Raw genomic sequence first — 13797 nt, 5'->3', positions numbered from 1 at the left:
GTAGAGAGGTGGGTGTTCACAATTTAGGAAATGTTGGTAATTCTGAATATTAACTGTGAAGATAACTACATATGATCACTTGTAACTGACTAGAATTATAACTCTAAATCATTTCAGCATGCTTCTTCCTGAGATAGCACTTGAACTAAAGGCACAAGCTTCTTTAATTAAAAAAAGTTTAAAACCAGAGTATATTTTTGACTTGATGTCTCAAGTTTTACTGGAGGTATTAATGTGATTATCATACCACTTCAGTTATGTATTTGTAAGTATCCTTGTGGGGTTTAGAGTTTATCACTGCTTTCTCTACCTTACCTTGTCATATATGCAGTTAAGATATTTATAAACATGAGGATTGCTCTTTTGCTAAGGGAAAAGATGGTATTTTAACATGCAATTTTCAAGCTCAGTAGTTCAACTTGCTATGAAAATTGAGATGGGTAAGAATTGTGGCAGTGATGGCAATATTTTCTGGTGTGTGGTGCCAATTTTAAGGAACACTGTCTATGAATAAATAAAATGAAATAGTGGCTTTTGATGTCGTCTCTATTAATATCCAGAATAACCTATTCCTGAAATAATAATGAATGTTAATGGATCTATGGTCTGGCACAGACAGTTTCCAAATGCTGGACTGCAGCAGTGAAGTAACTGGATACTATTATGTGGCTCTCAACTCTGTACTGCTGACTCACTTTCTGGCCTCAGAGAAACCGTGGAAGCTCTTTTCTTTCATACAAAAAGAATGCCTTCCTCTAGCTTTTACCAAAGCTGCAAAAGACTACAAATTACTGAGTACAGGAGACAGAAGGCTTTGGCAATCTCCATTTTTCACTCAATATTGTAAGGATCAAGGACCTCTTTTATAACGCCTTATGAAAACTCCCTGCAGTCACTTAACTACAGATTCAGTAGTACACATTTGATTGCAGGGAAATATGAATTTAGTTTAGTGAAATATTAGATTTGTCTAGTTCAGGATTAACTTAGTCTTCAGGAGGAAAAGCATGCAAGTGTGATCAGTCTAGCACACTTCTACCCAATAAGTACATCCTGTACTCAGCCTAAGGCACAGTTTTTCAGAGCTTGACTATTGAACAGCTCCCTTCTTGTGGGAGAACCAGGGTCTGATTTCTTGCTGAGGAAAAGTGTGAAATAGCACTGTATTGGGTTTAGTGGCAAGGCATTGGCAGTGGGGGGCAGGGGGGTGCTGTGGGGGTGGCCTCTGTGCGTAGAGACCAAGGGTTGTCTCTGCGTCGTACAGAGCTGCTTCCAGCTGGTTCCAAAATGAACCCACCATTGCCCAAAGCTGAGCCCTTCAGCCAAGTTGGTGGTGCCTCTGTGGAAACATATTTAAGAAAGGGTAAATAAATACCATGCAGCAGCTGCGAGAGAGGACTGAGAAATATGTGAGAGAAACAGCCCTGCAGACACTAAGGTTAGAAAAGAAGGGGGGCGGGGATGTGTGCTACAGGTGCTGCAGCAGAGCTTCCCCTGCAGCTTGTGGTGAAGACCATGGTGAAGCAAGTTGTTCCCCTGTAGCCCATGGAGGACCCCATTGTAGAATATATCCACAATGCAGCCTGTGGAGGACCCTATGCCACAGCAGGTGGACACGTCTTGAAGGAAGCTGCAGCCCATGCAAGAGCAGGCTCCTGGCAAAAGAGGAGCCCATGCAGTAGCAGGTTTTCTGGCAGGACCTGTGGCGGACCCGCACTGGAGCAGTCTGTTGTACAACATGGAGAGGACTCACATTGAAGGAGTTCCTGAAGGACTGTATCCTGTGGGAAGGGCCCATACCGGAGGAGAGGAAAACTGTGAGAAGGAAGGAGCAGCAGAGAGGAACTGTTGTTTCCCTGTGCCACTTGGGGCCAGGGAAAGGAGGTAGAAGAGTTGGGAATGAAGGAGTGAAGTTGACCTTGGGAAGAAGGTGGTGGGGAGGTGTTTCTAGTTTTGTCTTTGTTTCTTACCATCCTGCTGTATTTCTCATTGACAATAAATTAAATTAAATTAATCTTCCCTGAGTCGAGTCTATTTTGCTGGTGTCGCTAATTGGTGAGTGTTCTCTCTGTGTTTATCTTGACCCACAAGCTTTTTCATCCTATTTTCTCCCCCTACCTGTTGCAGACATGGAGTGAGAGGTGCCTTGGTGGGCACCTGGCAGCCAGCCAAGGTTAACCCACCACAAGCACAAAACACTAAAAGTAAAAATAAGCAAAAAACCAAGCTGTCCATGCTATAGGAGACCAGTAAAATTGGAAACAAACCTTTTGGATTGTTTTCTGAATGGCTTTTCACAGCTGTGTTTGCAGAGATGTAAATCCAGTCATATGCAGGACAGGGTTAATGCTTTCAGTTGTCATTGATAGAAACTATTTACTAACCTCAAGCTCAAGCACGTTTTTTCGAAGGTCACCCATCAATCTGAATCATTCATAGTAGGCTCCCTCCTAATGTATTCTTGGTTAGGAATATTTATTAATATATATTAATTCTCACTTGAAAGAGAACATTGGAATAATATTGTTAGTTGTTTTATAAAACTTCCAATGAAATGTAACACTAGAAATACAGTATGTCTTAATTGATTCCAGATTCAGGATAATGTGTTCTATGCAGTTGCAATATAAAAAGTTGATAAATCATCAGTTTTCTAAAAAGTCTGCTTTAATAGTTAGCATACTTTATGTATAGATTAGGTTTGGAGGGTTTTTTAAGTATTGTAATTATTGTCACAGGTTGGTTGTGATTCTGTTGTGTGTTTAAAAAAAAAAGACAAACAACTTCTATCCTTAGACAACAGCTATGTTTAAGAAAACAGTAGCTTAATGATGTGGGGAGTCAGTCTATTATAGAACCAGAGAAGTCTCAGACATCTAAGAAGTCCTTTAAAGTCAGGTATAATTATTTCTGACACATTTTGTAATTACACGGTGAGTTCCATAATCCTTTATATTAAAAGCACTTCTAATTACAAAGCATCTTCTCTTGCATAGGTACATGACTTGGTTTGCTGCTGCTCTTTATTAAGTAGTGTTTTCAAATGGTCTTCCCCATCTCAAAAATGAGGGCAGAATAAGCAAGAAAACTACTGATCTGTTATTGAGCTAGACAAATTGAAGTCTACAGTGCTCTCTCTTTTATTCCTGAAAAGCTAAAGTGCAAATGGCATCATTTCAGTGATTCCTGTACCAAATGTGCTTAATTTAGGTGCTCTCCCAGCTGCAGCTTTCCTGCTTTCTTTCCCACTTAGGGAAGTTGCCTAGAAATGCTGCCTAGAACAGTTGCAGAATATTGTTTGAATCTGCACTTGACTCCCTGAGTGATCATGCTTTCCAATTAAAAGTCAGTCTTCTAGAATAATGGGTATGTTTTCAGAGATAATTGATGATTCCATAATAAACCCATTTTATCTGAAATCAGAAATTCCTAAATAGTTGCTGCAAATAGCTAGCTATTCCAGTCTCCCAGAAAAGCCATTTCATCTTTGGATGGGATGATCAAGCTAGTTTTCTTCCTTATTATAAGCATTTTCTGCAAACTACACTAAGATCAGAATTTCATCTAGATAAGAAAAGTATGGTCTCTAATAGTTTCACCTCTGTGACCACTGAATTCAGTAAACAATTCTCTCAATTCCCCCTAGTCTTATCTGGCCCTGACACTAAAACATATTTAGGTTTCTCCAGAGTTGTGATCTGTGAAAATAAAGCAGGTTCTGTCACCAGCAGCATCAGGAATGACTAAAGGCGGTAGCAATCTAATGGATAAAAGTCACTTCTGTTTCCATGACTTCTGCCTCTCCAAAGGGTTGGTTTGGTGGGGTGGCGTTTTTTTGGGAGGTGGGTGGATGGTGGTTTTGGCATTTGTTGGTTTTCTGCTTTTCTTTCCCCAGAAAATTCCAGCTGCTACATTCTGCTTTTCACTTACAATCTCCCAGCACTTTTTGCACTGCTCTTGTCTTTCATCTAAACCTTTCTCTGTGTCTGATGCCATTACCTAGATGTCACCAGCTTCAAGGGCACCCAGTTCCTTCTGCTATTTTTCTGTACCTTGTTCCAGTGACCCCTTTACACGTGTGACCTGTTATGTTATTCCCCTCGTGGCCTTCCATCACCTTTACCAGATTCTCTTTGGCCACATTCAAACTGAAAATACTTAATGACTGATGAAGCGCAGGGGGGAGGCAGGTGTTTAAACAAATGTGAAATTTTTAAAAAGACATTTATATCTGTCTTCCTCTATCTCTAGTTCATAGTAAGTCTTTTTATATAGAACTGGTCATCCTCCTTGTTTATGTAGCATTTTTAGCATAACCGTCTTCCACGCTAACCAAGCTGCTGTTCTGAGATAAAAAGCTTTTGACTACCTAGAGCTGCACCCTACTCCTGACAGATCATACAGGCCACAGGCAGTATAAAGTCCCTATTCAGTATGGAGATGGGACACCACAATGAAATCGTTTTACACAACAGAGATGTATCTCTCTACAAATCTTCTGTGCACAGGCAACAACTGCATCTCCACACCCTTCCCACAAAGCAATGGCATTCAGTTGTGCAGTCAACATATATTGTAACCCCATATCCTCCTGCATTCTGGTAGACTGTTTAACAAACAGACCGTGAAACGGATTATTCACCGTGGGCAGGCAGTGGGTTGAGTCCTGGCCATGGGCCAAACTGACCTCTTACATTCTTAGCATTCATAAGCCTTTAAATCATTAATATGGTAATGCTGCTAATAGGCTGCAGTCCAAGGCAACAGGGCATGCACTCTCAGTGTCACTGCTGCAGAGTGGTTTTCTAAAAGAAAAATGACCCGTTCTCTGTGTGTAAATGTTGTCTTCCTCTCCTAAGTCCCAGCTGATAGCTCTCGGAGTACCCTGCTCAGAGGGGGATGCTTCAGCTGCTTTTGTGCATTCAGTACCAGACCACATTCCTTCAGCAGCTTTACCCACCCACCCTTGACAGTGCTGCAGACTGCGCTGTTAAAAATAAGCCAGGCTTTGTCCAGTTGTAGCTTCTGCTGTGCTGTTTGTCCTGGGGCTGATGGACTCGCGAGGAATGGTGCTCTTCTTACAAATGTAATCTGAAAGAATCGTTTGTGAAGCAGGCTAGAAGCAATATGCTGATTTGGTTTGGACGTATGTGACAGATGAGTTGGATCTATGCTGGTGAGGGAAGGGTGGCAGCCAGGAACCACTCACCACCTGAGAAAAAGGGTAAGGAAGAAAACTACGGCTCACCTGTGAAACCCAAGACCTGACCGGAGCAATTTATAATTGATTTTAGCTGCATAATTATTATGAAATAAGTGTTTCTCACAGTGAGATGAATCACTTTTACTTGGAAAGCTACACATTTAATCTCAAATATACACTTGGCTTAGTAAGTGTTAAGTAACTGACAATCTAGACAGGACTCCAAACCTTCGTCTTAGAGGTCTACTGCTTTTTCTTTTTTCTCAGAGAATAAACCCATGAATGTTAGTTTGTGTAGTACAACCTACACCTATCCTTTCCCCCCTTCCTCTCCCACATGCTGCAGTACAGATCTCTGTTGCAAGGTGTTTTACTCAAGGGTCTTAAAGGAGGCTGAGCTGGGTGGTGCTGCATAAGATGCAGGTACTCTTCTGCTTTAGCAATAAAAGACAGGAAACAAAGTCTAGATCAGATCCATTGGTTGTGCTTGGACCTGACCATCTTAATTCTAAAAATAAATGGGGAGAAATGTAATGAACCGGTGAATCTTTTTGATTGTATAAAAATCTTCAGGATAGTCAAAACTGCTGTCACTTGGACTGAGTTTCAGAAGTATTTCATTATACTGATCTGAATAAAACAATAGTTGATGAAATTTAATATCCACAACTGCATAACACAGGGGAACACAGCTCTGCTCTCAGCAGTGAAGTGATCCTGTCACACTCTCAAAAGACGTCTTGAAGGTAGTATGGATAGTTCAATGGAAAAAAAAGCTCAGTGGCAATCAAGAGGACAAACACAATGTTAAGATTTATTAGAAAATAAAGACTAGAGTGGGAAGCATAAGTCAATGGCCATGATTTGAATACTGTCACTCCCATTTCACAGAGACTACAGTAGAGCTAGTACACATAGGGAAGGGTAATAAGCAAGGACTTTCAGAGGAGTGCAATGTCCCGCTCAAACACAGGGAGATTAATTAGGGTAATACTTTCAGCTCAGAAAATGTTGGACAGATAGGGAGGGAAAGAACAAATCAAATACTATAATTTTCACCTTACACACAGCTACAATGATAATTCGGAACTGTTAGTCACTGTTTCTCAGAACAGAAGAATTATAGGGCACCAAATTAAGGCATCAGCTTTACAACATTCTGTACTGCTCCACAGAATGGAATTCAGTAGTGAGTGGCAGGCAATACCATAGGAGACTTTGGAGGCCGAAAATGCAACTGAGTTAAAAAAACAATTACATATCTTAACGGATGCTTCAAAAGGATTATTAAATATGATAGTCCAGATCTGTTCTTTGGTTCAACAAAGCCGTAATCACTGATTGCCAGGATGTAGAAGGTTATTTTTGGGGAAGTATTACCATACTCTTACCCTAGCACCCATCACTGGCTGCTGTCAGAGATGTAATTGTAGATAATATGGATCTTCCATCTAATCAAGACCAGCTGCTGTCAGTCTACTCATCTGGTCAGAACATGCTTTTTCTCCTGATAGTCTTTAGCATGACTTCTAGTTAAAAGACCATTTTGTCCTCATTCTGCTGTTTCCCACACTCAAAACATCAGGACTTTACTGATAGACTCTGCATTGTACTGGCATCTATTCAGAGCTGACTAGACTCCAAAAGCAAGTCAGCAATATCTTAGATTCATCATCCTCTTACAGCTGCACCACTCACTCACTGTGTAATACAGATAGTGCAGAATACACATTCCAGCTAAAATTTGTTTTCACTTTGTCCTTCAAACAGCTCAGTTCCCCAAAACCTCTGATGTGTGTAGAGGCTGGAGAGTTGAACGTAGATAAATTCCTGCCTTAATTTTGTACTCCCATACTCTTGGTTGTGGCTGTAAGAAAACACTAACCAGGATATTTTATTGACTCTGTTGAACACACAGTGCAGCCCATTCTGTCTCTGTTTGTTTATGTAGCTAAGTGACCTATTAGAATGGAAGTTAAAAACACAGCCACACCAAATGCATTCTGCCTGCCAAAACAGGCAGGTACATGCCTCCCTCTTCTCCAGCTGCTACAGCTGTTGCATAAAAAGCACTACGACCAACTCTGCAAAAAGTCCTGGATGAGTTATTGTTGGCATTGAGGCTAAGCACAGGGAGAAGCAAAGGGCTGAAAGAAAATATTTGTTTCCAAAGGACAGAAAATGTGTTACAAATGAAAAGACAATAAGTGCTGGAAAGTGCAAAAGCAACTGAACTCCAACATGTTAATATTCAGGGCTGGACTTTTAGTGGTTTTCCATTCATCTTGTCAAACAGTGAGAAAAGCGTGTGAAAATGCAGCTCGAAAGTCCTTTTGACAAGAGGGTGGAACTCCTCCAGTGTTGCTTCATGCTCTCAGACACTTCAACCTTAAATATATTTACCCCTGACCTGATGTAGTGACTTCTGCTTTAACATTACAAAGTTCAGACCACATCTTGTGAGATAAAACACAAACGCCAGCGTTACTTCCACTGACAGCTACAGTTATAAAGCAGACAGGTGAGCAGCACTAGAACAAACCCCTGAGTACTATGTTTGAGCATAGGTGGCAATTAGTGGCACCACAGCTTCCACAACATGCTTAAGGCGGGGGGGGGACGGGATGGGACGGGACGGGACAAAGCTTTTTGAGAACCATATGAAATATAGTAGCTTTTCTAGGCAAAATATATAAGCTGAAAAACACCTGTAATAAATGTGTGTGCTGACATTAGTCTTATTAAGCCGTACGCTTCTGTGTGTGAGTCTTGCTGTTTCCCTCCCCCTTTGACCTGTTTGCTGATGCTGACAAGTTCTTGGGCTCTTTCTAGACTCTTCTGCAGCTGCAATATCTCTGGAACACACATGCTTCTGTGAGATTTTTTCACAAGAGGTTGACAGACTGAAAAGGTGGTGGCGGAGATAGATGGGCGCACACTTGCATAGAGCATGACTTTCCATGCTTTGTCTCCTCAGGAAGCCAGGCAAAAAAACCCAAGGCCAAACCATTTTAAGATTTTTTTTTTTCTTTTTTTTAAACTTATGTGAAAAGCTTTCAGACTAAAGAAGAGAGAAAGGAACAACATCCACCCTGGGACTTTCCTCCTAAAGGTGACTGTGAGGTTAGTGGCATTTACTAGCCTGCTACAAGTCATCAGAGCGAATCCACCATGTGGATTATATTTATTGCTTTGGTAGTTAATGCAAGTGCTAACAAGCTTTATAACACTGGATGGACCCTTGTTGATATTCTTATGTATCAAAATACAGTATATTTATCACTCTGAAAAAGAGAATGGTAGATACCGTGTCAACTGTTCTGCTATGACATTTAAGGTCTCTCTAGTCCTTAAAAACTCCAGTAAATAGAAATAGTCCTAGCAACAACCCTGATATAAACACAAATGTGTTTCCTGAAAAGCAGGAAGCAGCTTAACAATCATATCATATGACCAGCTAAATACAGAAGAACTTTGCTGGGGTTTTTCCAGGGCATTAAAGCACATTTCCATGTGATTTTATGGGAGATGACTATTGCCTGGGGTGCTGTTACTGGAAAATCTTTCCACTCTGTAGCATGGACACTTTACACATTTTGTCCTGCCTTGTGAAATTAATCATCTTGTAGGTATCCATTTCTATTCTATCTTTTGCAAGAGCAAGGAATACACGAGAAAGGCTTAAGAACACTGGAAGCTCTGCAACACCACATGGCCCCTCCAGTTTGTTTTGACTATGAGTGCATACAATTCTTTTGAAGAAGCTGCATCTCACACAGGAGCAATGTGACTGATACAACTGCTAAGACTGGGAGCCAAGATCCTTGTCAGTGCTGACTAACAGGAATAAAGAACTACATGGGCTCTACCCCTCACATTGGAGCATCAAAGAGCTCTCCAGTGGAAATGAACTGTTGTGGGCTTTCACCAGCTAGAAATCTCAGACTAATCCAGACTTGGCGTAGCAGTGAGATATTCCTTAATCCACATCTAGTGTATTGTAAAGGGTCATGCCACTCCTTAAAATACAAGCATGGACCTCTTTTACTGTTTAATCATTTGCTTCCACACCTGGGAGCAAGACATACTTTGAGGGTGTAAGCCATGTAAACTGGTTGTTCAAGAGGCTGTCTGGAGCATGAATTCGCAAAGTTGGGCTGATAGTTTGTTTACTAATATTGCAGGTAGAATATATTAATTGATTTTTTTTTAAAACAACAGAAAGTGGAGTTAAAATTGCAAAAGGAAGGAAAAAATGGAAAACAATGAAGGGAGTAAATCTGCAAGTGAAATCTTAAGAAAGCTTTCTTCCTGTTTTGTGCATGGTGAAAAAAAAAAGTGTACTCTAAATATTAAATTAGCCCATGAAGTGAATGGGAAGGAAAAAAAAGACTATGAGTTATGAAGGTTAGAAGTCATATATATTATAGGTATCTGAGAAAGAGACCACACAGCCAAATACAACAATTGAAAATCCATTGTACAGAATCTACAGGGAGTTCCTATGTTAATCTATTTATAGAATGAATCTTATGGGCTCAGTCAGATGAAGCACCTAGAGAAAAATCTTTAAAGACATTTAGGTGCCTTAAATTTCCAAGAGGTGTTTAGTGGGGGTTTAATATACATCCAGAAGTAATCCATAGCAGTTAAGTACATAGTAGGATTTTGAAACACCTAAGTGCCTTTAAAATCCCAGACCAAGCCTGTGAAGACTTAAGGAGAACGTGTAGGCTTTTGCAGACACAGGTTATAATGGCACCTCCACCTCCTAAGTCAGCTGAACTACTAAGTAAACACAAGCATGGATGAAAAGGATTTGAAGGTACATTTACATTCAATGACCAACAAATGGGTGTTGCTTCTTTTCAGATTACTAGCAATAAAACATGGGGAAGCTGCAGGTTGATTCAGGTCTGACTGAATGTTAGAACGTATTTACATAGCTATAAAATGTGTACAAGTGAGATGCAAATTTGTTGAGTAAACTGTTGCTCACCTTGATCATGCATGTGGTTCTACAGTCTTACACATACTTCAGTGGGTTACTTTGTATGTGTGGGAAACTGGTTGAAGTTTTGGTCTCTGAATGGTGTTTGACCAACTGCTGCTCCCAAAGAGTAGACAAACCTTCCAAAGATGACAGACACTGGCAGTGCAGCCTATACAGCTTTTCAGGAGGCACATGGACTAATGGCTCTACTACAATAAACTCTCATTGCTTGTTTTACCCCCTTATTGGCCTACCCATGCCCATTTTTTCCTTATTTTATTCTCAAAATATCATTTGATTCAGTTAATCAAATGTTCTACTGCTGGGTTATGTGATTCAAGACTTACCGCCAAGAACACAAAGAAGCAGTGGCAGGTAGGGGAACCCCAATAACATACCCAGAGAAAAGGAGCCCTTACCTCATGTCCTCCCAGAGAGGGATCAGCCCATGGGCCGGGTGTGACAGCCTATAACAGGAACTGGATTCTGGATCTGGATTCAGAAATGCAGGAATTGGGATAAAAGGCAGACAGACAGACTCCTCCTTGGATGCGGGCCATTGAAGAAAAAAAGCTGACCCCTTTGATCCCTCCAGTTTTTATACTGCACATGAGGCAGATGGGTCTGTTGGTCAGTTTTGGGTCACCTGTCCTGTCAGCTACTTCCTGCAGGTGACACCCCGCTACGCTTTTCAGCTTCTGACCCTCCAACAGGGCAAATAACAAAAGTTAGCTGGCCTTGGGTGTTATAGCAATAAGTATAAGCAAAAGCCTCTCTGCATACCATTCCTTGGCATCAGCTATAAACATAGGTCTTATCACTCTGAGAGTGAACAGTTTCTGCACAATATGCTGTTAATTTCAGTAGTTAGAAGAGGCTTAGCTGCAAAGTAAAATTACTGAAGAGAAAATTGGTTCTGTTTAACCTCAAACCAGGACACACTCATTACCAACAGTCAATGGGATAGGCTCCATGGATCACTGTACAGAGAGGGGTTACTGCCTGCCAGGGGTATGGGACTCTTTAGGGGATGGAGGGGGAGAGCATCTTTGGGGTTGTACAAGATGACTTATGGGACGTCTAAAGGAGGAATCAAAGGTGAGGAAAGGCAGGGATAAAGGTGGTTTGGTATTGAAAAATAAAAGGGTACAGGGCTAAAATGGTCTGGTTGGGTGTAAACAGGTTGCTGGTCAGTATGCCTGTCTGGCTATGCCTTGCACCTGATCACTTCAGTCTGTCTTGCCATATTAAACTGTATTTTAATTACTTTCCTAGGGGAGAGGAATAGACACATATTCTATGTGTATGTGGTTTAAATGCCAGCATTTAGAGGTGGGGACCACAAGTCATGGGGGCCTGTGTGTCTGGGATGGAGCAACTGGAGAGACCAGAGTGCATGCACATTATGTGGATCTGTATGTCAGTGTGTGATCACTAGCAAACACCCAGCCAGGCTAGCTGGACAGTAGGGCAAGAATCTTGGGAGTCAAGTTTTGGAGCAGCCATAAGTCCAAGAAAGAGATGAGAAGATCTGTGAGCTGGCTACTGAAGGGACCAGGGAGTCCAAGCAAACTACAAGAAGGACTGTGGTGAGATCTGGGGACCAGCTACCAGAGAGACTTGTTTGCCTGTTTTTGTCTCTGTGTAAGGCAACTGGGGATCCTGGGGCCAGCTACTGAATAGGCTGAGTGTCCTAAGACCAGCACTGGAGGAGGGAGCCATAGTTTTTGTGGTGTGTGTGTCTGTGTCTGTAGGTCTGAATATCAGCAACTGGACAGGAGCTGTGGGCCTCTGGGGATGACATTTCCAGGCGCCAGCAACTGGGGAGATTTTGGATCAAGGGTTGTCTACTGAACAGGATGAGTGCCTGAGACCAGCTACTGTAGGGATCCATGTTGTATAGATGTATACAAATACATATGTAGTTTCCGTTGATGGGCTTCTGTCCTGATCAGCCAGAGAGGGGAACAGGATGAGGCTGTTAGTGCTGTTGGTGTTTGCGTGGGTGCTGTGTTTTCTACCTGTGTCAATCAGTGTGGCCAGCTATGTGTGTACATGTGTATGTGTGTGTGGCTGTGTGTGTGCATATGCATGTGCGCGTGCCTATTGGGAACGCACACTCAGCCTTACCACTAGCTGGACCTGGGAACTAACTGAATTTTAAAAAGTGACGTGTCAGCAGAAATGATGGCAAGTTGATGGCAAGTGTGAGCCACAGAAGGATCTGCAAAGTATGGGGAAAACCAGGCCTGGAAAGCATATTCAAGGACATATAGATTCAAGCAAAGCCCAAGACGACCTCACTAGTCAGGCTACTAAACAAATTACTTGTTCGTGGATCTCTTCCAAAAATGCAGATCACACACAGAAGGACATTTATTTGAGTCCTTCAGCAGAGAAAAAGGCACATAGTATCCAATCCTGTGCGGAGGGCTGCTTGCAAGGCAAGCACACTGATCCTCCAGCTGCTTCACTGATGTCAGAAAGACATTTGACACAGCGTATCATGGTGCGTGGGGGCTACTCGGAGGTCATTTGCAAGAAGCTGCTAGCGCTGCTGAAAAACACTTATGAAAAGGCAAGGTTGGAGCCCAGAGCACAGAGTCTAGCTGACATCACTTATGTCACAGCAACACAAGTGTGGGCAATAAGGACGTGACCTCCCAGCCTAGGTACAGATTTTGGGTTATTTATTGATTGATGGACATTATCTTAACTGTATTCAAGCTAGAGAATGCACCCAAGATTCTTCTCCTGGAGAGTCCCTGCTGGGTCACCTCTGATCGATCAGATAACGAGGTTCTGTAATTCTGGCCTCAGGGCTGCTCTTGCACAACAGCAGAGATGCAGTCAGACAGTAAAGATGTGCACAGACGGATGAATGCCTCCCACCAGGGCTACATATCAGAATAGGCTGGTAGACAATGGCATCCTGCATCCCACGGAAGAGTCACGCTGGCATTAAAACAGGCATCCAAGTTAGGCAGCATTTCTCTATCTGGGAAATCATGCAACAGCTACCTAAAGGGATCATAAAGGAGATGCAGCAGTTGTAGGACCTTGTTTCCTCTCTGAAGGGGAAAGAAAATCTCCCTTTTCATTAAAAATCAAGCTATTCAAACTATGCATATTCCAGGGCGGTGACATGAGCTTTTAGGGAAGTCACTCCATAAAGACTGCTTGTCTTCCCAGTTATAAGTTTTCATGCAGCAGCTTGTTATCTGCTGGGAGAACCGCCTCAGAAAACAGCGATGCAAAGAAGATGGCCGTTAGCAAGGCGTTGAGAAGGTCCACCTAGTTCTTTGGATGCTGCCACTTCAGTGAAGGTTGTAGCCTGCCCGGCCGACAGGCCAGCAGGCCAAAGAACAACGGGGAAAGGCGACGATGTCCCCCTGCACACAAGCAAGGGCGGGATTCCTTCCTCGGTGGGTGAAGGTGACATACCCACCTTTTGCCAAACTCGGTTTTAGGTGAGAAGCACAGCGGGGAACGGCAGCCTCCTCCGGGGCCGCAAAACACCCACCCCCCATCCCCGGCACCCCTCATTGCCCGTGAGGAAAACTGTGAGAAGCGGCCGTGACGAAGAGAGCCACCGGCGAAG

Source organism: Charadrius vociferus, unplaced genomic scaffold, assembly GCF_000708025.1.
Source record: "Charadrius vociferus isolate BGI_N301 unplaced genomic scaffold, ASM70802v2 scaffold65, whole genome shotgun sequence".
NCBI classification, from domain to species: domain Eukaryota; kingdom Metazoa; phylum Chordata; class Aves; order Charadriiformes; family Charadriidae; genus Charadrius; species Charadrius vociferus.
Note: the sequence above shows the minus strand (reverse complement) of the source record.